Raw genomic sequence first — 27,453 nt, 5'->3', positions numbered from 1 at the left:
TGATTTTTTTTATTTATTATTATTATTATTTTTTTTTTTACTATTTGCTTATTTATTAAAAACAAAAAACTAGGGAATAAAATGTACAAAAGTATTCAGTGCTTCACTTTTTTGGATATTCTGTTATGTTACAGCCTTATTCCTAAATAGAATAAATTCTTTTTTTCCCCTCAAAATTCTACACAAAATATCCCAATATGACAATGTGAAAAAGTTGATTATACATTTTTGGAAATTTCTAAAAGAAAAAGATACAAAACATAAGAGATCACGGGTACATCAGTTAATTTTTGTCCTCAAAATTGTACACATAATAGCCCATAATGACAATGTGAAAACATTTTTTTTAGATTTTTTTTCAAGTTCATTAAAAAGAAAAAAATTGGAAATCACATGTACAAAAGTATTCACCATGTTTAACTTTTTGTGACCTTTTGTTATGTTATAACCTTCTTCGAAAATGGAATATATTCATTTTTTTGTTCTCAAAATTCTACACAAAACACCCCATAATGACAATGTGACAAGTTTTTTTTTTTTTTTAGAAATGTTTGCAAATTTATTAAAAATAAAAAACTAAGAAATCAAAAGTACTCACAGCGCTTCACTTTTTTGGACATTTTGTTTTGTTACAGCCTTTTTCCAAAATAGAATACATAATTTTTTGTTCTCAAAATTGTACACAAAACACCCCACAATGACAATGTGATTTATTTATTTATTATTATTTTAATAATTTGTAATTTATTTAAAAAAAAAAGAAAAAAAGTGGAAATCACATGTACAAAAGTATTCAGTGCTTCACTTTTTTGGTCCTTTTGATATGTTACAGCCTTTTTCTAAAATAAAATAAATTATTTTTTCCCCTCACATTTTTACAAAAAATATCCCATAATGACAGTGTAAAAAAGTTTATTATACATTTTTGCAAATTTCCAAAAAAGATACAAAAAAAAGAAATCTTATGTACAAAACCCGCTTCCATATGAGTTGGGAAATTGTGTTAAATGTAAATTATAAATGGAATGTGAATGAATGTTGAGTCCTACTTCTCTGTGAGCGCTTTGAGTGTTTAGAAAAGCGCAATATAAATCTAAGTTGTTATTATTATTATTATTATTAATACAATAATTGGCAAATCATTTTTAACCCATATTCAGTTGAATGCACTACAAAGACAAGATATTTGATGTTCAAACTCGTAAACTTTATATTTTTTTGCAAATAATAATTAACTTAGAATTTCATGGCTGCAACACGTGCCAAAGTAGTTGGGAAAGGGCATGTTCACCACTGTGTTACATCACCTTTTCTTCTAACAACTCTCAATAAACGTTTGGGAACTGAGTAAACTTATTGTTGAAGCTTTGAAAGTGGAATTCTTTCCCATTCTTGTTTTATGTAGAGCTTCAGTCGTTCAACAGTCCGTTTTTTTTAGAATTTTTTGCAAATTTATTAAAAAGAAAAAAATAGGAAATCACATGTACAAAAGTATTCACAATGTTTCACTTTTTGCGATATTACAGCCTTATTCCAAAATGGAATATATTAATTTTTTGTTCTCAAAATTCTACACAAAACACCTCATAATGACATTTTAAACAAGTTTTTTTTTTTTTTTAAGAAATATTTGCAAATTTATTAAAAATAAAAATCTAGGAAATCTCAAATACATTAGTATTCACAGCGCTTCAATTTTTTGGGACATTTTGTTTTGTTACAGTCTTTTTCCAAAATAGAATACTTACACATTTTTGTTCTCAAAATTGTACACAAAACACTCCACAATGACAATGTGATTTATTTATTTATTCATTAATTATTATTATAATTATTTTAAATATTTGCTAATTTATTAAAAACAAAAAACTCGGACATCACATGTACAAATGTATTCAGTACTTCACTTTTTTGGACATTTTATTAGGTTCCAGCCTTATTTCAAAATGGAGTAAATTCTTTTTTTCCCTCAAAATTCTACACAAAATATCCCATAATGGCAATGTGAAAAAGTTTATTATACGTTTTTGAAAACTTCCAAAAAATATACAAAAAAAAGAAATCACATGTACATCAGTGTTCAGACCGCTTCACTTCTTTCAACATTTTTTTCATGTAACAGCCTTATTCCAAAATGTAATAGTTAATTTTTGTCCTCAAAATTATACGCATATAAACCCCATAATAACATTGTAAAAATGTTTTTTTTTTAGATTTTTTTTTGCAAATTTATTAAAAAGAAAAAAAAAAGGAAATCACATGTATAAAGTATTCACAATATTTCACTTTTTGTGACATTTTGTTATGTTACAGCTGTATTCCAAAATGGAATACATCAATTTTTTGTTCTCAAAATTCTACACAAAACACCCCATAATGACAATGTGAACAAGTTTTTTTTTGTTTTTTTTTAGAAATGTTTGCAAATTTATTAAAAATTAAAAAAAAAACTAGGAAATCACAAGTAGCAAGCGTTTCACTTTTTGGGAAAATTTGTTTTGTTACAGTCTTTTTCCAGAATATAAATACATTAATTTTGTGTTCTCAAAATTCTACACAAAACACCCCCGCAATGACAATTAAAAACATTTTTTTTTTTACAAATCTTTGCAATTGTGCATACGTATTAACACTGCTTTGTTCTATTGCACATTTTGTCATGTTACTTGACTCCGGGATAAACGGCTGCAAAATTAGCAAAAAACTAAGTTAGCATGCTGTTCCCACTCCCCATTGCAGTCCGCGTTTGTTTTGCCCAACCATGGAAGTGGTACTTCGTCTCACTTCATGAAACCCTGCCACTGATGTGGAAGAAACCCTGCCAGATTTTGCAAATGTGAGCATTTAGTCCTCTTTATTGTTGCCTTTGCAATGCGAGCAATGCGTGGTAATGGGCTGGTTGAGGCCTCTTCATCATTGCAAACACACAGAGACGTGATTACCAGACAGAAATACGTCTTCCTCCCTCCTACTGTGCCCCGACCCTGGGTGGCTTTATGAGAGGGAGTCTTTGTACCAGAGCTGTCATTTCTGGAGGTTTATTTGCTCCCATAAACCTGCTGCTGGATCATCACAAGTTGCCGTTATTACAGAGGAAAGCCGCCGGGGCTTCTCCCTGTGGAGGCCACGCCCCCACCCATGCACGCCACATAAGCAACGTTCATGACTCACAAAGGACTTTTTACTTTCTTCTCGTCACACATTTGGATGTCTGCTTCACTATCATTATTATCAAGGTATTGTTGATTGTGCTCAAAAAGTACTTATACACACACTGAATCTTTTTAACCAAGTTTTATTTTTAAAACGTGTCTTGTTTTCATGTTAGCATTTAAGCTAGGTAGTGATTAGCGTGCAAGCTGCTTCTCTGAAAAACTCATGGTTATATTTCTTATTTTCCAAAGTGTGGTGATAAGTCATATCATGGTTATCGTAACCAAAATGATCACTGCTATTTTTAAAAACGTGTCTTGTATTTATGTTGGTATCTACACTAGCTAGCGATTAGCGCGCAAGCTGATTCTCTGAAAAACTCATGGTTATATTTCTTATTTTCCAAAGTGTGGTGATACGTCATATCATGGTTATCGTAACCAAAATGATCACTGCTATTTTTTAAAACGTGTCTTCTATTCATGTTAGTATCTAAGCTAGTTAGCGATTAGCACGCGAGCTGGTTCTCTAAAAAATTCATGGTTATATTTCTTATTTTCCAAAATGTGGTAATATAAGTCATATCATGGTTATCATAACCAAAATGATCAGTGCTATTTTTAAAACGTGTCTTGCATTCATGTTAGCATTTGAGCTAGGTAGTGATTAGCACGCAAGCTGCTTCTCTGAAAAACTCATGGTTGTATTTCTTATTTTCCAAATTGTGGTGATATGTCATATCATGGTTATCGTAACCAAAATGATCACTGCTATTTTTAAAAACGTGTCTTATAGTCATGTTAGTATCCAAGCTAGTTAGCGATTAGCACGCTAGCTGCGTCTCTGAAAAACGTATGGTTATATTTCTTATCTTCCAAAATGGGGTAAGATAGCTCATGTCCTGGTTATCGTAACCAAAGTGATCACGGCTATTTTTGAAACAGGTCTTGTATTCATGTTAGTATCTACGCTAGCGAGCGATTAGCACGCAAGCTGCGTCTCTGAAAAACTTATAGTTATATTTCTTATTTTCCAAAGTGTGGTAATATAAGTCATATCATGGTTATCGTAACCAAAATGACCACTGCTATTTTTAAAACGTGTCTTGTATTCATGTTAGCATTTAAGCTAGCTCGTGATTAGCGCGCAAGCTGCTTCTCTGAAAAACTCATGGTTATATTTCTTATTTTCCAAAGTGTGGTAATATAAGTCATATCATGGTTATCGTAACCAAAATGACCACTGCTATTTTTAAAACGTGTCTTGTATTCATTTTAGCATTTAAGCTAGCTAGTGATTAGTGTGCAAGCTGCTTCTCTGAAAAACTCATGGTTGTATTTCTTATTTTCCAAAGTGTGGTAATATAGCTCATGTCATGTTTATCGTAACCAAAATGATCACGGCTATTTTTAAAACGTGTCTTGTATTCATGTTCGCATTTAAACTAACTAGCTATTAGCGTGCTAGCAGCTTTTGTCGAAAGTTTGCAATATCAACATATCCGTTGAAGAAACTGAAGCTATTGAGTTATATCACGACGGACAAAGGCAACGCGGACGAATTCGGCGATCGTCTTCTAACCAACGATTGCATCTTTTGACCACTGGAGCAACTTAAATCCGTCGATTGGTAAGTGTTTGTTTGGCACTAAATGTGGGGGAAGGGAAAGGCTGGATGCAAATATAGCTACAAATGTACATATAGCTAGCCTAAATAGCATGTTAGCATCGATTAGCTGGCAGTCATGCCGTGACCAAATATGTCTGATTAGCACATAAGTCAAAAACATCAACAAAACTCACCTTTGTGATTTTGTTGACTTCATCGTTGGAAATGCATCTGCTTTGAGTGTCGCAGAATATCCACACATCTCTGTGCCATCTGTCGTAGCATCGCTATCGTCGGTAAAATGCGCAGGACAAACGAGGGACTTTCGCATCTTTTGACCACTGGTGTACTTGAATCCGTCGATTGGTATGTGTTTGTTTGGCATTAAATGTGGGTGGAGGGAAAGGCTGGATGCAAATATAGCTACAAATGAGGCATAACGATGCAATATGTACATACAGCTAGCCTAAATAGCATGTTAGCATCGATTAGCATGCCGTGCTAATCGATGCAAACTCTACGTAAGTCAACTTGAATCCGTCCCTGATCGTGTTGTTACACCCTCCGACAACACACCGACGAGGCATGACGTCTCCAAAGTAAGGAAAACAGTCGAAAAAACGGAAAATAACAGAGTTGATTTGACTTGTGTGTGTAATGTGTTTGAGAAAATGGCGGATTGCTTCCCGTTGTAGCGTCACAGGTGAAAGGTCATCGCTCCGACAGTGAATAATTGAACAAATCGCCAAATTCACCTTTTTAGAGTTCGATAATCGGTTAAAAAAACATATGGTCTTTTTTCTGCAACATCAAGGTATATATTGACGCTTACATAGGTCTGGTGATAATGTTCCCCTTTGAAGCACCTCTTCCTGAGGGCGTTTCGGTGTTAGAACTTCACCTTTATCCATAGATTTTAAGCCGAAATGCGTCCATTCTCCCTTTTCTGTCTACACACCTGTGTCTGCTTGTGAGTACTCTGTGATTGTGCGCTGCCGACTGTGCTCCTCTGCACGGAAAACCAGCCATGACACGACGTGACGACGACTGGGGTGCGGAACCGGTACTTTTTAGAGGCGGTATAGTACCGAACATGATTCATTAGTATTGCGGTCCTATACTAACACCGGTATACCGTACAAACCTAGTACATTGTTATGTAAAAAAAAAAAATGTCCTGTTTATAGTGCTTGTTATAATATTCAAAAAATAATTCTTCAGACGTATAATTTCTTTCAGGTTTGTGTGTTATTTGTCTTTCCATGCTCCTCGTCTTCAGGTTTTAACAAGTCCGTCGTAGGACCGACTGCATTCTTGGCCTCCGCGCTCCGATCCTTTCCTCTCTGACCACACGCCTCTCGCTCCATTGCTTCTTCCGCATTCGCAAGTGTGTGCGGCTGGACCACAGCACGCAGGGTCCCCCCCCCCCCCCTCGATGGGAATCAGGAAACGGTCCTGTGCGATGACTGTTTCCCACCGGGGAGTGATATCATGATACCATCGAACTCTTTGCCTTGAATAGACTCAAACGCGGCATTTCCTGTTACCGCACAGTGGATGCTTTTTTTTTTTCCTTCTTGTTATCCGACTTCCCCCGGCCGTTCTCACCTCGACTAATTCCGCTCCCCCGCAGTAAATGTCAGATGGACAGCGGTCTAATTATAGCCCCTCGGCTGACCCGGGGTCTGTGCTCGTGTTGAATCAGGGCATTTCTGTAATAAATGCAGGATTTGTACTCTCTGCAAGTCATCTTATTGTTTGAGAAAATACAATCCTGTCTCTGTGTGTGTCGGAGTCATCCCACACAGCTGCAGCTTGGAGCCAGCATGGACGAGGACATAAAAAGTTAAACAAAACATTCTTCAGTCATCATCTAAGGCAAGGGCTCGTGACCTTTTTGACCTCGGGCCCCAATTTTTCCACTTGCTGTTGATTTAAATCGCAATTATATCTGACCTACTTACACTGTACAACCATGTCAAATGATACAAAAAAACATCTGTTAGTCACAACGATTATTATTTATTTAACACTTAAAGGCCTACTGAAATGAGATTTTCTTATTCAAACGGGGATAGCAGCTCCATTCTATGTGTCATACTTGATCATTCCGCGATATTGCCATATTTTTGCTGAAAGGATTTAGTAGAGAACATCGATGATAAAGTTCGCAACTTTTGGTCGCTAATAAAAAAGCCTTGCCTTTACCAGAAGTCGGAGACGATGACGTCACAAGGGTGAGGGCTCCTCACATCCTCACATTGTTTATAATTGGAGCCTCCAGCAGCAAGAGCTATTCGGACTGAGAAAACAACAATTTCCCCATTAATTTGAGCGAGGATGGAAGATTTGTGGATGATGATATTGATAGCGAAGGACTAGAAAAAAAAAGGAAAGAAAAAAAAGGCTATTGCATTGGGACAGATTCAGATGTTTTTAGACACATTTACTAGGATAATTCTGGGAAATCTCTTATCTTTCTATTGTGTAGCTAGTGTTTTAGTGAGATTAAATAGTACCTGATAGTCGGAGGGGTGTGTCCACGGGTGTCTGAGGGAAGTCACGGCAGCTGCATGGACGGCGCAAGCTCAGCTGATCTCCGGTAAGAGGCGACTTTTTACCACAATTTTCTCACCGAAACTTGTCGGTTGACAAGTGGTCGGGATCCATGTTCGCTTGACCACTCTGATCCATAGTAAAGCTTTACCTCCGGAAATTTTAAACAAGGAATCACCGTTTGTTTGTGTGGCTAAAGGCAAAAGCTTCCCAACTCCATCTTTGTATTTTGACTTCTCCAATTATTAATTGAACAAATTGCAAAAGATTCAGCAACACAGATGTCCAAAATACTGTGTAATTATGCGATGAAAAGAGACTACTTTTAGCCGCAAGGGGTGTAGCGCTAATATGTCCCCTGCAACCCTGGACGTCACGCGCAATGTTTCAACAAGAAACTCCGCGGGAAATTTAAAATTGTAATTAAGTAAGCTAAAAAGGCCGTATTGGCATGTGTTGCAATGTTAATATTTCATCATCGATATATAAACTATCAGACTGCGTGGTCGGTAGTAGTGGGTTTCAGTAGGCCTTTAATTGTAATTATATCTGACCTACTTACACTGTACAACCATGTCAAATGATATAAAAAAAACATGTAAGTCACAACGATTATTATCTATTTAACACTTAACCTTAAGCTTAGGTCAGGCTGTTTAGAAAAATAAATACCGTACTTTCCAGACTATAGAGCGAACCAGTATAGAAGCCGCACCCACTATATTTTAGAAGAAAAAATGTTTTCTCCCATATATTAGTCGCACCAGACTTTTGACCACATATATATACGTTGTGAAATCAGTTATTTACACATAAATATATTGTAAGTGTTTGTTTACATACCTTAATTGTTTCCAAACAGTGTCTGTAACATGGCAGTAAAACGGCTAATCAAACAAAACAGAAGTCATCGTCATGGACCCACTGGCTGTGGAAGCTAGCTCTCCAATCCGCTAAAGAGACTCAATAACTCCATGGTGACGTGTTGGTGAATTTATTGAGGAATGTGCCATACCTTACCATTCCGACTTTACTTATGACGCCCTTTAAAAATAACACAGTTGAAGAACAAAGGGCTGTACACCACCAAGAAATAAAGGCAAAGGACAGACAAAAAAATTACATTTAAAACAGAGGTAAAATACATATACAGTACAAACATACACACACATACAAAAGTTTGTTCATACACATATACATACATACTTACATATATGTATATATACAGTGTGTATATGTATGTACACATATGTATATGTATATATGTATCTATATATATATGTTTATATATGTATATATATGTATATATATATATATATATATATGTATGTATGTGTATATATATGTATATGTATGTGTGTATATATGTATATTTATGTGTGTATATATGTATGTATAGATGTGTGTATATATGTGTGTATATATATGTATATGTAAATGTGTGTGTGTATATATATATATATGTATTGTGTATATATATATATATACGTATATGTGTATATATGTATATGTATACATAATTTTACATATATATATATGTTTGTATATATATATATATATATATATATATATATATATATATACGTGTATATATATGTTTATATATATATTTACACGTATATATATGTGTATATATGTATATATATATACATATGCACATAGAAAAAGCCAATACAAATTATTTTAAGAGCAATTTGTTAGATAAAAAGCAGTTAAAAAGTAAAAAAAACAGTTTAAACGGTTCAAAGTCTCATGCTGGGTTAAAAGCCAGTGAGCAAAAATGGGTTTTAAGCAGGGTCTTAAAAATAGCCAAATAAGGGGCCTGTCTCACATGGAAAGGCAGATCATTCCAGAGTGAAACAATATGAACCAATACAAAAATAATGCCGTTGTAAGTTAATAATACTAACACAGGCACTCGTAAATGTGTTAGCATATTAGCTAATGGTAACGACGCTAGCATCATTAAATTACGATAGTACGCGGAAATATGCATGAAAACACTCCTACAGAAGCAACTATTCTTGTTTGCGTGTATCTGGGATCTGCAGAAGTCCCGAAAGAATGAAATCAAAACATGGAGGCATTGCGAAGATATTTACCAAACATTCTTGGGGATGTTGTTGCGGTTCTGATTAAAGGTTATACAAATAAATTGTGGTTAGTTGATGAACAAAACCCCAGAATTAAGCGTCATACCCTGCAGTGTGAACATAGCCTCTTTGTTTGTTCCTCACATAATTGCACTTGGTGGGAAGAAGCTAGCCACTGGACTCCAATGTGTCACGGCAACATCTGACCTGCTCACATGGGGGTTAGGTGGGGGTTTCCTGCTGGTGTCTAGTCGGACCTCTCACACGCTCCCAGTGTATTTAACTCACTATAACCGTTCGGTTTCTCCACAGTATCCTTAAAGTCCTACTGAAATGAGATTTTCCTATTTAAACGGGGATAGCAGGTCCATTCTATGTGTCATACTTGATTATTTCGCGATATTGCCATATTTTTGCTGAAAGGTTTTAGTAGAGAACATCGACGATAAAGTTCGGAACTTTTGGTCGCTAATAGAAAAGCCCTGCCTTTACCGGAAGTCGCAGACGATGACGTCACAAGGGTGAGGGCTCCTCACGTCCTCACATTGTTTATAATGGGAGCCTCCAGCAGCAAGAGCTATTCGAACCGAGAAAACGACAATTTCCCAATAAATTTGAGCGAGGAAGAAAGATTCGTGGATGATGATATTGATAGCGAAGGATTAGAAAAAAAATAAAATAAATAAAATAAAGTAAAAAAAAAAAAGGCGATTGCATTGGGACGGATTCAGATGTATTTACAAACATTTACTCGGATAATTCTGGGAAATCCCTTATCTTTCTATTGTGTTGCTAGTGTTTTAGTGAGATTAAATAGTACCTGATAGTCAGAGGGGTGTGTCCACGGGTGTCTTGAGGCCAGTGTCTGAGGGAAGTCACGGCAGATACAAGGACGGCGCAAACTCCACAGATCTCCGGTAAGAGGCGACTTTTTAACGCAATTCTCTCACCGAAACCTACCGGTTGACAAGTGGTGGGGAACCATGTTTGCTTGACAGCTCTGAAATGCTGATTATCGGTCCTGCTAGACACCGACCTCTATTTAATAATACAACTTTAACATTTGACAACCAAACAGTTAAACAAGGCGACTCGGTAAAAAATCTGGGTATTATCTTGGACCCAACTCTCTCCTTTGAGTTACACATTAAAAGCGTTACTTAAACGGCCTTCTTTCATCTCCGTAATATCGCTAAAATTCGCTCCATTTTGTCCACTAAAGACGCTGAGATCATTATCCATGCGTTTGTTACGTCTCATCTCGATTACTGTACCGTATTATTTTCGGGTCTCCCCATGTCTAGCATTAAAAGATTACAGTTGGTACAAAATGCGGCTGCTAGACTTTTGACAAGAACAAGAAAGTTTGATCACATTACGCCTGTACTGGCTCACCTGCACTGGCTTCCTGTGCACTTAAGATGTGACTTTAAGGTTTTACTACTTACGTATAAAATACTACACGGTCTAGCTCCATCCTATCTTGCCGATTGTATTGTACCATATGTCCCGGCAAAAAATCTGCCTTCAAAAGACTCCGGCTTATTAGTGATTCCTAAAGCCCGAAAAAAGTCTGCGGGCTATAGAGCGTTTTCCGTTCGGGCTCCAGTACTCTGGAATGCCCTCCCGGTAACAGTCCGAGATGCTACCTCAGTAGAAGCATTTAAGTCTCACCTTAAAACTCATTTGTATACTCTAGCCTTTAAATAGACCTCCTTTTTAGACCAGTTGATCTGCCGCATCTTTTCTTTTTCTCCTTTGTCCCCCCCTCCCTTGTGGAGGGGGTCTGGTCCGATGACCATGGATGAAGTCGAGACCCAGGATGGACCGCTCGCCTGTGTATCGGTTGTAGACATCTCTACGCTGCTGATCCGCCTCCGCTTGGGATGGTTTGCAGTGGACGGGACTCTCGCTGCTGTCTTGGATCCGCTTTGAACAGAACTCTCGCGGCTGTGTTGGATCCACTATGGACTGAACTTTCACAGTATCATGTTTGACCCGCTCGACATCCATTGCTTTTGGTCCCCTAGAGGGGGGAGGTTGCCCACATTTGAGGTCCTCTCCAAGGTTTCTCATAGTCAGCATTGTCACTGGCGTCCCACTGGGTGTGAGTTTTCCCTGCCCTTATGTGGGTTTTTCCGAGGAAGTCGTAGTCGTAGAGGTTTGTACAGTCCTTTGAGACATTTGTGATTTAGGGCTATATAAATAAACATTGATTGATTGATTGATCCATAGTAAAGCTTCACCTCTGGGAATTTTAAACAAGGAATCACCGTGTGTTTGTGTGGCTAAAGGCTAAAGCTTCCCAACTCCATCTTTCTACTTTGACTTCTCCATTATTAATTGAACAAATTGCAAAAGATTCAGCAATACAGATGTCCAGAATACTGTTTCATTGCACGATGAAAAGAGGCGACTTTTAGCCGCAAATGGTGCTGCGCTAATATTTCCTGACAGTCCGTGACGTCACGCGCAGGCGTCATCATTCCGCGACGTTTTCAACAAGAAACTCTGCGGGAAATTTAAAATTGCTATTTAGTAAACTAAACCGTGTTGCAATGTTAATATTTCATCATTGATATATAAACTATCAGACTGTGTGGTGGGTAGTAGTGGGTCTCAGTAGGCCTTTAACATCTCTCCACTGTTCATCTCCGTTCAAGCTGACTGTCTTTTCTCCCACAGTAAACACGGTACATTGACCTGACCTTACTCAGACCGAGCCTATTTCTCAAGAGCGTTCCCACACCTAGAGCTTTCTGAACGTTGAGGTCCCACAAGGCCAGAGGTCCAGTTGGTAGCCATTTAATCGCTGTCTGCGGTGGGACGGTAAACCAGTTGGCTCCCGAGTCAGGTTGATGAATCTCTACCTTGTTGATGGATTCCCAGGGGCAGCGAAGGTTAATCCTATTTGTACTGAAAGGGGAAAACAAAGCGTGTGGTTTTAGAGTTCATGAGGGGTTAGAACCAAGGCATGGCTTTCCTGTCGGCCATATCTCAGAGTGTACCTCGGGAATTTCTGCAAAATTGACTACAAATTGAATTCGGGCTACGGTTGTTATTCAGCGCCACTGTCCAAGAAAGTGTCATTAGATTCCTGGAAAGTCTGCATTGCATACAACTGTTCAGGAAACTCAAATTCCTGGAACTATAGGTTTCTGTGGACCGGTGTGGTTTAGATTTAGAGTGAGCATTCAGATCTAAAGGGGACTTGTCAAGCAAAACCAACTTTTCTTACTTATTGGTAGCTGCTATTGTGTATTTGGTGATCTGCATTTGTCCTGAAATTGTGAAATCTAACCACGGAGGCATGGCAGGGATATTTATAAAACAAATCTTGCCTTCCTTCATACTTCCTCAAAACGAGCTGTTTGCAATTCGCCCAATTTGTGACATCAGTGCATAGCTCCATATATGGTATAAATGTACCCAAAGTGCTTTGCGCGAGTCCGACGCTGTAGTCAATAAGCTCCTACGTTTTCCTCTACCCTCTTGTTGCGGGGCAGACTGGCTCGTACATGCACATGCATCCTCCGCTGTTGCCACTTCTAATATAGCGTAGGGTATAGTTCAAACTTTTTATTTGATGGTCTGTAAAATATACGCTAAGCAACATGTTGATCAAAGAACAACCCAAAAAAAATTCCAAACACCAACTCTAGATCTAAATGATATAGATTCAACATTTAGATTAAACATGTAGATTTAGGGTCTAAATTTAGAGCATAGATTTAGGTTTGATATTGAAATTTAGATTTGGTCTTCAGATTTAAACTTAACAGTAAGATTTAGAGATAAGATTTTTGTCTAGATTTCACATTTTAGATCAGGGGTCACCAACCTTTTTGAAACCAAGAGCTACTTCTTGGGTACTGATTAATGCGAAGGGCTACCAGTTTGATACACACTTAAATAAATTGCCAGAAATAGCCAATTTGCTCAATTTACCTTTAATAAGTAAATATATATATATAAAAAAAATAGGTGTTTCTGTCCGTCATTCCATCGTACATTTTTTTTCCTTTTACGGAAGGTTTTTTGTAGAGAATAAATGCTGAAAAAAACACTTAATTGAAAGGTTTAAAAGAGGAGAAAAACAAAAAAAAAGAAAAATTAATTTTTTAACATAGTTTATCTTCAATTTTGACTTTTTAAAATTCAAAATTCAACCGACAAAAAGGAAGAGAAAAACTAGCTAATTCGAATCTTTTTAAAAAAATTAAAAAAAGAATTTATGGAACATCATTAGTAATTTCTCCAGATTAAGATTATTTTTAGAAGTTTGATGATATGTTTTGAATAGATTAAAACCCAATCTGCACTTTGTTAGAATATATAACACATTGGACCAAGCTATACTTCTAACAAAGACAAATCATAATTTTTTCTAGATTTTCAAGAACAAAAATTTGAAATAAAATTTAAATTTGATTCTACAGATTTTCTAGCTTTACCAGAATAATTTTTTTGAATTTTAATCATAATAAGTTTGAAGAAATATTTCACAGATATATTCTTCGTCGAAAAAACAGAAGCTAAAATGAAGAATTAAATTAAAATGTATTTATCATTCTTTACAATAAAAAAAATAAATTTACTTGAACATTGATTTAAATTGTCAGGAAAGAAGAGGAAGGATTTTAAAAGGTAAAAAGGTATATGTGTTTAAAAATCCTAAAATCATCTTTAAGGTTGTATTTTTTCTCTAAAATTGTCTTTCTGAAAGTTATAAGAAGCAAAGTAAAAAAATTAATTAATTTATTTAAACAAGTGAAGACCAAGTCTTTAAAGTATTTTCTTGGATTTTCAAATTCTATTTGAGTTTTGTCTCTCTTAGAATGAAAAATGTCAAGCAAAGCGAGACCAGCTTGCTAGTAAATAAATACAATTTAAAAAATAGAGGCAGCTCACTGGTAAGTGCTGCTATTTGAGCTATTTTTTGAACAGGCCAGCGGGCGACTCATCTGGTCCTTAAGGTGACCCCTGTTTTAGATTAAACATTTAGATTTAGGTTCTTCTTTTTATGTATAGATTTAGGTTTAATATTGAAATTGAAATTCGGCACTACGATTTAGACTCAACAGTAAGATTTAGAGTTAACATTCAGATCTAGATTTGACATTTAACATCTAGATTAAACATTTACATTTAGGTTTACAATTTAGGTTTAGATTTGACATTTAGACTTAATATTAAGATTTGAAATTAACATTAAGATTTAAATATAACATTTAGATATCCATTTAGATTTAAATTCAATGATTAAATCTAACTCTAAAGGGGAGCTGCAATGTTTTGGGAATTTTGCCTATAATGATAGGCAAAAAAAATGTCTTACATAAGGATTGTGAATGCACAATCCTTATGTAAGAAAAAAATATATATTATTTTCTTATACATTCTAAGTTGTAAAATACGGCAAGTGTGAGGTGGCTAAGAATGCGGTAGTCTATTGCGCCCTTGAAGCCCTCTAAAAACATTCAAAAACCGCCAACAATACTCCATTTACATGTCGTGACCTGAATATTAACTAAGTATTAGCGATATTGTTAATATAAGCGCTAACACCAAGGAACTACTTTTAGCCGCGCCGTGATCACAGCGAGCTGACTAGCTTATGCTGCTATATCGACTGATCTGCTGCATCGCCCCTGAGCTGGTGAAAGTTAATTCCGGATTGTAAATCACTCCTCTCACCTGCATAGTAGAAGGTTACGGACATAAACCGACAACTTGGTCAACGTTGACATCCAACTTAGACCCGTAGACGGCGAGAAAGATACGACTAAACGCTTTGCGGCACATTTTTTTTATTTTTTTTTTAGCTTCTGGATAGATTATGATTAATTCTTCATCTAAACAGGAAGATATAAACCTCCCATCAGTTATTATCCCAGTGAGAGCAGAGTTTGTACAGTAAGTGATTGTTTTATTATCTTCAGTTTGTATTTCTTGTTGAGCACTTAGTTTGATCTTTTTATTCATCCTCCATAGTCTGGATCAAAAAACAATTCTGCAAATGTTTACAGCCCAGCCATGCATCTGCAGCTATATCCTCATTCTTTTGGTTATCAAGGACGACTCTTGCGATGTCCGACAAAGCGGGGACTTGTCGTGGTGTTTGTACAGTACGTCAGTTTAGCTCAAGGCCGTTTAGCTCCCGTGGATGTTTTTGCTAACTTTAACAAGGTTCGCTGTGTGCTGATCTTTTGGTCATGTCTGAGCCAATGCACATTCCTTCACAATGGAGCACTTCATTGGACGCCTCCCTGCACTAAACCGACGTGCGGGTGTGTAAATATTGGAGGAATAAATCAACACTGTGTACACCGAAGTCGACCGTTTTTCTTTTCTACGGGACATTCGTTTTAAAACCTTGGATTTCACCGATTGCACACCAGCACATCTCCTTTCAGTACGCGCTTAGTTAGCTCATAAAGGGGAACATTATCACCAGCCCTATGTAAGCGTCAATATATACCTTGATGGTGCAGAAAAAAGACCATCTTTTTTTTCAACCGATTTCCGAACTCTAAATGGGTGAATTTTGGCGAATTAAACGCCTTTCTGTTTATCGCGATGGAAGCGGTGACGTCAGAATGTGACGTCGCCGAGGTAACACACCCGCCCTTTCATTTTCAAGACATTACAAACACCGGGTCTCAGCTCGGTTATTTTCCGTTTTTTTGACTATTTTTTGGAACCTTGGAGACATCATGCCTCGTCGGTGTGTTGTTGGAGGGTGTAACAACACTAACAGGGAGGGATTCAAGTTGCACCACTGGCCCGAAGATGCCAAAGTGGCTGCCGCCAGACCCCCATTGAATGTGCTGGAGTGTCTCCACATTTTACCGGCGATGCTAAGGCAGACATGGCCGGAGATGTATGGATAACCTGCAGATGCATTTGCAACGATAGTCAACGAAATCACAAAGGTGAGTTTTGTTGATGTTGACTGCTAGCTAATCGATGCTAACATGCTACGCTAATCGATGCTAACATGCTATTTACCGGTGGTGCTAAAGCAGACATGGCACAGAGATGTATGGATAACCTGTAGATGCATTTGCAACTATATTAAGTTTCCTCCCACCCACATTTAATGCGAAAAAAACACTTACCAATCGACGGATTTAAGTTGCTCCAGTGTCAAAAGATGCGAAAGTGCTGATCGTTTGGTCCGCACAAATTACCGGCAATGCTAACGCAGGGGCGGCATAGCTCGGTTGGTAGAGTGGCCGTGCCAGCAACTTGAGGGTTGCAGGTTCGATTCCCGCTCGTGCCATCCTAGTTACTGCCGTTGTGTCCTTGGGCAAGACACTTGACCCACCTGCTCCCAGTGCCACCCACACTGGTTTAAATATAACTTTGATATTGGGTGTCACTATGTAAAGCGCTTTGAGTCACTTGAGAAAAGCGCTATATAAATATAATTCACTTCACTTCACTATTCGGCCATGCTATGGCTATGAATAGCGTCAATAGCTATTCGCTCAATAGCTTCAGTTTCTTCTTCAATATTTTCATACTCCAACCATCTGTTTAAATACATGCGTAATCTGTTGAATAGCTTAAGTCGCTGAAATCCGAGTTTGAATCTGAGCTAATGTCGCTATATCTTGCTATGGTATTCCCATTGTTTGTTTACATTGGCAGCACTGTGTGACGTCACAGGGAAATGGCCAGTGTCTTCGCAGAGAGCGAAAATTAGGCACTTTAAAGCTTTATTTAGGGATATTCCGAGACCGGTAAAATTTTGAAAAAAACTTCAAAAAATACAACAAGCCACTGGGAACTGATTTTTATTGTTTTTAACCCTTTTGAAATTGTGATAATGTTCCCCTTTAAAGTACAGCAGGTTTAACCCAAACTGCCATTGCAGGATCATTAAATAAGACACATTTTTGAATGATTGACTTATTCCCCCATACATACTTTTTAAATAATGTCAATAAGGGTAATTTATAAAAGGGAACATTATCACAATTTCAAAAGGGTTAAAACCAATAAAAATCAGTTCCCAGTGGCTTATTTTATTTTTTGAAGTTTTTTTCAAAATTTTACCCGTCCCGGAATATCCCTAGTAAAAAGCTTTAAAGTGCCTTATTTTCGCTATCTGCGAAGCCACCGTCCATTTTCCAGTGCTGCCAATACAAACAAACAATGGCGGATAACACAGCAAGATATAGCGACATTAGCTCGGACTCAGACTCGGATTTCAGCGGTTTAAGCGATTCAACAGATTACGCATGTATTGAAACTGATGGTTGGAGTATGGAGGCAGATAGCGAAAACAATATTGAAAAAGAAACTGAAGCTATTGAGCGAATAGCTATAGAAGCTATTCGGCCATGTCTGCCTTAGCATCGCCGGTAAAATGTGCAGACCAACGATCGGAAGTTTCGCATCTTGTGACACTGGATCAACTTAAATCCATCGATTGGTAAGTGTTTTTTTGGCATTAAATGTGGGTGGATGTAAATATCGTTTCAAATGTACATACAGCTAGCCTAAATAGCATGTTAGCATCGATTAGCTGGCAGTCATGCCGCGACCAAATATGTCTGATTAGCACGTAAGTCAATAACATCAACAAAACTCACCTTTGTGATTTAGTTGACTTTATCGTTGGAAATGCATCTGCAGGATATCCATACGTCTCTGCGCCATGTCTGCCTTAGCATCGCCGGTAAAATGTGCAGACACTCGGGCACATTCAGTGGGGGTCTGGCGGAAGATTTCTTTGACTTTATCGTTGGAAATGCATCTGCTTTGAGTGTCGCAGGATATCCACACAATCTTGCCATCTCTGTAGTAGCATAGCTTTTGTCGGTAAAGTGTGCGGAAGAAACGACTGATCATTTCGTCGGCTTTCCCCACACCCTCGTATTTTGAACAAATTTCGTCCAATTTCTTGCCACTTTCGCATCTTTGGGCCAGCGGTGCAACTTGAATCCCTCCCTGTTAGTGTTGTTACACCCTCCGACAACACACCGACGAGGCATGATGTCTCCAAGGTTCCAGAAAATAGTCGAAAAAACGGAAAATAACAGAGCTGAGTCGCAGTGTTTGTAATGCGTTTGAGAAAATGGCGGCTTTATTACCTAGGTGACGTCACGTTCTGACGTCATCGCTCCGAGAGCGATAAATAGAAAGACGTTTAATTCGCCAAAATTCACCCATTTAGAGTTCGTAAATCGGTTAAAAAAATATGTGGTCTTTTTTCTGCAACATCAAGGGTATATATTGACGCTTACATTGGTCTGGTGATAATGTTCCCCTTAAAAAAATATTTTTTTGTTCTATTTCATTAAATGAAAATGTATAATGAAGTCAATAGTGCAAAATACCCAACATTTTCAGGATCATTAAATGATAAATGTTTTGAACACAACTGTAGTCAGACAATATAAATCAAATGTTGAGTTAGCATTTTTCAATACGAAGGCCATTTTTTGTTCCATGTTTTTAGCTTATGGGCTCACATCTGCGGCATTCCGCGAGGCCGCCCGCCAGTTTTAAGCACGGGGGTTTTTATCGATTTATGCGTTCCTTTTTATAGATCCGACGTGGGAGTTGAATCAGTGCAGGAATGTGTTTGATTTCTAAGAAGCTTTAGCAGGAGGAGCGAGTACTTGGAGTTGTCAGAAGGCCAAACAAAGTGGTCTGAGCACACAATGATAGTTATTAAATCAAAATATTCTCATGGCGCACATTCCGCTGGCGCAGAATTAGAGCATCTACAAAGTGTGTCAGCGGCTTGCCAAAAAGTGAGTAACTGTGTGCATATGTGTTCACTATTTGGCAGGTGCAGTAACGCTATTAAATATTAATATCAGCACGGGTGCTGTCCGACCATATGTGGCGCTATTCTGTTCTCAGCAAGAATAAATGAGGAGCTGGTCTTGCTTTTTTTTTGCAATAATCTAACAGAATTTAGTCAGAATAAAACAATTCGTCATTTTCTCAAAAGAGATTCATGAAAGTATCGTATTTTCCGAACTCATATGTGTATAAATCGCACTCACTAAATTTTAGAAGGAAACATTTTTTCTCCATTTATCAGCCGCACCGGACTATAAGCCGCAGATATAAACATTGGGAAAGGAGCAATTTACGCAGAAATATTTTGTAAATAGCAGTAAAACTGTCAAAGTTATTTGTTGATGTCGAACCCTGAGATGCACAGATGGAGGCAGGCATGGTATATGAAAACCTGATTTTATTAAAACTACACAAGAACAAACAAAAAGCACACAGGTGGGCGGAATAACAAACTAAGAGAGCTAGCACTGGGAGCTAGAAAAACAAAAAGGAACTTTAGCATGGAAGCTAGAGGATAACAAACAGAAAAACTGGAAATAGCTAATGGCTAACAAAAACAGATTACCGCTACGACAACCAGGACAAGATGTAGCACGACAGGTAATAGCTGAAATGATGCCAGACACGACAGGTAGCAAAGACACAAGAGTGACATGAGGCAACGACAATACCATGATCCAGCAACTGACACAAGACAAAGCAGGTACAAATAGGAGCAGGCTGATTGGTAACAGGTGTGGCCAGGTGCCAATCAGCCGCAGCTGAGGAGGAACACAGCACTCAGGGAACAAGACAGGAAGCTGACAAAATAAGAGCACTAGAGAGGAACTAAAGACAGGAGATACTAAACACAGAGGAAACAGACAAATGCAGAGGAAAAAACTAAAACATAGACAAACTGTCAGGGGAAAGCCTGACAAAAACAGCTAATTGAACAAAACAGAAGCCCTCGTCATGGACCCACCAGCTGTAAAGACGAAACAATACAAAGCGAATGTTATTGTGAGTTAAGAATACTAACAGACACTCGTAAACCATTGGAGAAATAACATTGACGCGGTTAGCGAAGAAAATTCCATATATTAGCCGCACAGTTTTATAAGCCGCAGGGTGTAAAGCGTTGGGGAAAAAATTAAACATCTAACTGTAAATACTTATGTTTCTTACCTCCTGAGACTTCGGGATTCGTCAGTGCTGATGACACTGAAAAAATACAAAAAGAATGTTATTGTGGGTTAATAATACTAAAACAGACACTCGTAAACGGGTTAGCATATTAGCTAAAAAAAAAAAAGTTAAAATACCGCTGATTGCCACACACATGCTAGGTGTGGTAAAATTACTCTCTGCATTTCACCCATAACCATGTTCACCCCCTGGGAGGTGAGGGGAGCAGTGAGCAGCAGTGGTGACCGCGCTCGGGAATCACATCATTTATTCAGAAAACATAAATAATGACAAATAAAGACAAAATAATATTAACAGCAACATGTAAGTGTAAAAAAACAAAAACAACATTATGATTTGTACATTTTCAGAATGTGTTTGTTCTGTTTTTAAACGAAGAAAACAATCCGAAGTTGTCTTTATTGTTGAGTTATCGTGCCGTGATTTCACCAGTCCGGCCCACTTAGGAGTAGATTTTTCTCCATGTGGCCCCCGATCGAAAATTAGTTCGATACCCCTGCTTTAAAGGCCTACTGAAATGAGATTTTCTTATTTAAACGGGGATAGCAGCCTATGTGTCATACTTGATCATTTCGCGTTATTGCCATATTTTTGCTGAAAGGATTTAATAGAGAACATCGACGATAAAGTTTGCAACTTTTGGTCGCTAATAGAAAAGCCTTGCTTTTATCGTAAGTATGTGCGCGTGACGTCACGAGTTGCAGGGCTCCACACATATTCCCATTGTTTATAATGGGAGCCACCAGCAGTAAGAGCAATTCGGACCGAGAAAGCGACAATTTCCCCATTAATTTGAGCGCGGATGAAAGATTCGTGAATTAGGATATTGATAGTGAAGGACTAGAAAATAAAATAAAAAAATAAAAAAGCGACGGCTCCGGGCGGCGGCAGTGTGAGCGTTTCAGATGTAATTAGGCACATTTACTAGGATAATTCTGGAAGATCCCTTATCTGCTTATTGTTTTAATAGTGTTTTAGTGAGATTTTAAAGATTGTAAAGACATAGCTTGAGGTCGGATGGCTGCGGTGAACACGAAGTGTCTCAGAGAGAAGCCGAGGAGCCAAGCTCAAAGCTGCTTTTTAAACAGCTGCTGCAGGACGATGAATTATCCAATGATTTCTCCGGTAAGATATATATCACAATTTCCCCATCCAAAAACATGCTGGTTGACCGCTCTGTGTTAAAGCTTCACAACAAACAAAGAAACACCGGCTGTGTCTCGGTGCTAAAGACAGCTGCAATCCACCGCTTTCCACCAACAGCTTTCTTCTTTGACGTCTCCATTATTCATTGAACAAATTGCAAAAGATTCAGCAACACAGATGTCCAAAATACTGTGTAATCACGCCATGAACAGAGACGACTTTTAGCCGTGTTTGGTGCAGCGCTAATATTTCCTTACAGTCCGTGACGTCACGCGGGAAATTTAAAATTGCAATTTAGTGAACTAAAAAGGCCGTATTGGCATGTGTTGCAATGTTAATATTTCATCATTGATATATAAACTATCAGACTGTGTGGTGGGTAGTAGTGGGTTTCAGTAGGCCTTTAAAGGATACAATGAAACTAAATTAAGCATATGACGTCAACTTGTTTTTTCACTCTACTGCTACTTTAAGTTGGAGCGCCCTCAAGTTGAAGTACCACTCTCCTCAATTCTCTAGAACCTGTTTTTGACATTAATAATAGTTGTTTACTGTTTAATTGGGGTACACGAAAGCAGATCGGAGTTCCGTATCTGTAGAGCGTAGGTGTCAAACTCTGGCCCGCGGGCCAAAGTTGGCCCGCCGTGTAATTTCATTTGGCCCTTGAGGCAATATCAAATTAACATTAGAGCTGGCCCGCCGGTGTTATACAGCGGTGCCGCTGTAACACCGCATTCACCGATTTCCCGGGAGACTCTCAAATTTCAGTGCCCCTCCCGAAAATCTCCTGGTGCAACCATTCTCCCGAATTCCACCCAGACAACAATATTGGGGGTGTGCCTTAAACGCACTGCCTTTAGCGTCCCCCTACAACCTGTCAAGTCTGTTTTTCCTCCTCACAAACAGCGTGGCGGCCCAGTCACGTAATATATGTGGCTTCTACACACATGTAAGTAAATGCCAGGCATACTTGATCAACAGCATACAGGTCACACTGAGGGTGGCCATACAAACAACTTTAACACTGTTACAAATATGCGCCACACTGTGAACCCACACCAAACAAGAATGACCAACACATTTCGGGAGAACATCCGCACCGTAACACAACATACACACAACAGAACAAATACCCAGAAGCGCTTGCAGCACTAACTCTTCCGGACCGCTACAATATACACCCCCTCCCCGCTACCAAAAAACCCCGCCCACCTGAGCCCCGACATTAACTGAGCAGTAGAAAGGCCTGAATGGTTGATTTATTCATTGTTATTTTATTTTCAAATGTATTAGCCTCTGGAAAAAGTTAATGTTAATATTTACCTCAGAAGGCTGCAAATACAAAAGAGGCATTCAATTTTTATTTAAATTTGATCGAATATGCCATTGATATTTTTTAATTATTTTTGTTATTATTATTTGAAGGGCTTCACGGTGGAAGAGGGGTTAGTGCGTCTGCCTCACAATACGAAGGTCCTGCAGTCCTGGGTTCAAATCCAGGCTCGGGATCTTTCTGTGTGGAGTTTGCATGTTCTCCCCGTGACTGCGTGGGTTCCCTCCGGGTACTCCGGCTTCCTCCCACCTCCAAAGACATGCACCTGGGGATAGGTTGATTGGCAACACTAAATTGGCCCTAGTGTGTGAATGTGAGTGTGAATGTTGTCTGTCTATCTGTGTTGGCCCTGCGATGAGGTGGCGACTTGTCCAGGGTGTACCCCGCCTTCCGCCCGATTGTAGCTGAGATAGGCGCCAGCGCCCCCCGCGACCCTGAAAGGGAATAAGCGGTAGAAAATGGATGGATGGATGGACTATTATTTGAAACTCAATTTTGCATGTCACTATAAAGTTATATAAGCCTTGCTTGTTCAATAATCAATGAAAAAGGTGTTTGGGTCCCTATTAAAAGGTTCATTTGTTCAACCTTGGCTCGCGGCTTTGTTCAGTTTAAAATTTTGGCCCACTCTGTATTTGAGTTTGACACCCCTGCTGTTGAGGATTATGTTATGGTTGCAGAAAGTGTTGTGTGTTGTCACATGTCTTCGACGCGGGGGTGAGATGCTCGCTGCCTAAATGCCACAGGCAAGCTTTTTTTATGGGGGAATTCCAGGTTGAGTGGGCGGTTCCCCAGGAGTGAGGACGACATGACGAGGCAGGTCTGTGCTGAGTGGGGGCCTCTTGTTGTGGTTTGAGGTGCTGAGAGCTGAAGGCAAGCTGTGCCGCCGGGTGATGTCGCGTTCAGGGGCTCGGGGCGACACGTTGACACTTGTTACGCCTTCTGTCTCCGGCTTTTAGACGCCCTCCTCTCCAGGAGCAGCAGGTGACCATATGTCGCTTTGCGTTATAATCCCCTCGTTACTAGGTGATGAAAAGGTTAATCCATCGTTCTCTGGGATTCAGCTCTCTCGCGCTCTCTGCTGATTGGTTGCACGGAGCAGCTGGTCTCGGTTTGATTGGTTCCCATGTAGAGATAATAACCCTCTTCACCTTTTTTTGGAACTTCGGTCAGTGTGTCACCAAACACAACATTGCTGCTTCTTATGACTCGAGCAGCAAAAGACTGCGAAGGACCGGTTGGAATTGATTCGTTTATCATATTTTCTGGACTATAGAGTGCATATAAGTAAGCCGCACCAACTAAATTAAAAATATTAACCGCAAAAAAGTAAAAAAAATCTAATATTAGCCGCACCAACTAGAAAAAAATTGACAAAAATGTTTCCATAAATTAGCCGCACCGGGCTATAGGACGCACCAACTGAATATATTTATGTAAAAAAGTTTCCACGCATTAGCCGCACCGAACTTATAAACAAAAAAAGTTTTCATATATTAGCTGCACCAACTAAACAAAAAAAAAAATGTTTTCCATATATTAGCTGCAATGGACTATAAGCCGCACCAACTGGAAAAAACAAACAAACAAAATGTTTTCCGTATATTAGCCGCACCATACTATATGCAGCACCACCTAAATAAAAAAAAATGTTTTCCTTATATTACCCGCACCGGACTGTTGGCTGCACCAACGGAATATATATATAGATGTGTGTGTGTGTGTGTGTGTGTGTGTGTGTGTGTGTGTGTGTGTACGAATGTATGTATGTATGTATATATATGTGTGTGTACGTATGTATGTATGTATGTATGTATATATATGTGTGTGTGTGTACGTATGTATGTATATGTATATATATATATATGTATATGTATGTATGTATATATATATACATATATATATATATTTGTATGCATGTATGTATATATATACATATATGTATGTATGTGTATACATATGTGTATGTATATATGTATGTATATATATGTATATGGATATATATGTAATTTGTATATATATATATATATATATATATATATATATATATATATATATATATATATATATATATATATATATATATATATATATATATATATATATATATATATATATATATTAGCTGCACCAAACTATAAGCCGCACCAATGTAATACAAAAAAAACAACACAAAAGGTTTCCATATATTAACCGCATCGGACTATAAGCTGCACAAAAAAAACATCAATGTTTTCATATATTAGCCGCTGCACCGGACCATAAGCCGCGCCAACTAAATAAAAATACATATGTTTTCTATATATTAGCTGCACCGGACTGTAAGGCGCACTAACAATTTTTTTTTCTTTCCATATGTTAGTCGCACCAACTGAATAAATAATAATTTAAAAAAGAAAGTCCATATGTTAGCCGAACCGGAATATAAGAAGCACCAACTACAAAATAAAAAAAAAAGTCAAACATAAATAAACATGTTATCCAGATCTAACCGCATCAAGGGGAAAAAAAGAACAAGTTAACATGTATTAGCCCCATATATAGATAACAAGTCACAGATATATACGTTGTGAAATAAGTTACTTCCACTCAAAAATTTTGTACATTTTTATTTACATAACTTATTTTCCAAACGGTGCATGTAAAACAGCATTGAAACAGCTGATCAAACAAAACAGGATTTATTCTCATTGACCCATTAGCTGCGGAAGCTAGCTCTCCAAACAGCCAAGCACATTCTGTAACTCCATGGTGACGTTTGGGTGAATTTACTGAGGAATTTGTGAAACTGAAACAATACAAAAGTTGATCATACTAACACAGACACTCGTAAACGTGTTTACTAACAACGCTAGCTTCATTGTATTACGATAGCATGTACAAATAAAAACACTCCTACAGATATCACTCATGGGACGGTTTACAAAGTAAGAGTTGTTTTAGTTATATTGTAAAACTTACCAAACGTTGCTTGGAGAAATGAATGAAAAATCCATAAAAGTATAAACGCAATGGAGGCTATTAAACAGCAGGAATTTACATTCACCCAGTAGCACCCGCAGTGAGCAAACTCGTCCAAAAGATGGCGCCATAGCACAAGCAATAACACACCTTTTCCATATCTTTGCGGGTGTGTAATGAAAACTTTTGCCGTTGTGGCCGTCGACGAAAAAAAAAGTGTAAATCAGCCACGCCGTTTTATAAACCGCAGGGTTCAAAGCTTAGGAAAAAAGTAGCGGCTTATTTACGGTACTTCAAGTCTCCTTCCTTACTTATATGCGAGGGTCCTCCAACACTGCTCGCGGTTTTAATTGCATTATTTTTTTTGTATTGAAGGCACTATTTTAAGTCCACATTCAATTACTTCCGCCTTGTCTTGTCACTCTGACGCTCTGAGGTCACCCAAGATTATTATTTAAAGACTTTATGGCCATTAACATGATTTGTAAGCAGGATTTATGGAGAAGTGGGATGTGAGCCAAGAAAAAAAATCAATACATATTGTTGTGGGGCCAAGATGTTGGTCGATATTATGAGATTTTAAGTTTCTTTAATATTTCAGTAAACTGTGCATTGGCCATAAAACACAAGTAATCCATCAATTATGAGGAGTAACATGTGATTGTGTCTGTCTATTTGTGTTGGCCCTGCGATGAGGTGGTGACTTGTCCAGGGTGTACGCCGCCTTCCGCTCAATTGTAGCTGAGATAGGCACCAGAGCCCCCCGCGACCCCAAAGGGAATAAGCGGTAGAAAATGGCTGGATGGATGGAACATGTGATTTTGTGCTACAATGCCTGTAAGGGCCAACAGGGGGCAGATTAGTCCACTTTTAAAATCATTATTTAATGTTTAAATGACTTTTCTTTTAAATTCAATACCTTACACATCTAAAATTATGTTGTTTTCATAAATTGTATACACAAAATATGGTGGTATAATGTAGGGAAAGCTGCTGCACAGTTTGGCACAGCCATGCTGCCAGCAAGAGGACAGGACTTAATCAAAACTGCACCCGTTAAATAAAGTATGGTTATTATTAATGTCTGTCCAAGCTATAATTATATAGGGAGAAAAATGGTTGAAATATTCATAAGTCAAATTTGTGCCAAAAGAATGGAAATGTATTTAAGTAAATAAATACATCTTCAAAGAATTACTTACATGTCATCATTTATTGATCATTAGAATTATATATATATATACATGTGTTATTAAATATGCCATTAATGTATTTCATGGAAAAGTACATTTAATTGATTAATATATTATGTCAATATTAATCAATTCTTGATTTATTATTTATTGACTTAGTTATTTCAAGACATGATCAATTATTTCATGATTTATTTCAGGATTTGAAGGGGTAACTTTGACAAATAAAATACATTCACAAAGTGCTAACATGTTCATTAAGGAATGAAAAAATATTGCATCATGAAATAATCAATAAATCATAATACATAGTTAAATGATTGATAAAATAGTGAAGTCATGAAATGACAAAATAATTAAATGTATTTTTGCATTGAAATAAATGAATGATGGATTT

General features: G+C 37.8%; 1 protein-coding gene across 3 annotated transcripts in view; it reads left to right on the top strand.

Moving 5' to 3' along the window:
- Window positions 1–27,453, top strand: part of rtkna (rhotekin a) — a 220,869-nt gene that overhangs the window by 86,492 nt on the left and 106,924 nt on the right. The gene's annotated exons all lie outside the window — the stretch shown is intronic.

The sequence above is a fragment of the Nerophis ophidion genome, linkage group LG01, assembly GCF_033978795.1.
Source record: "Nerophis ophidion isolate RoL-2023_Sa linkage group LG01, RoL_Noph_v1.0, whole genome shotgun sequence".
In the NCBI taxonomy this organism is placed as follows: Eukaryota; Metazoa; Chordata; class Actinopteri; order Syngnathiformes; family Syngnathidae; genus Nerophis; species Nerophis ophidion.
Note: the sequence above shows the minus strand (reverse complement) of the source record. Positions and strands in the feature narration are given on the sequence as shown.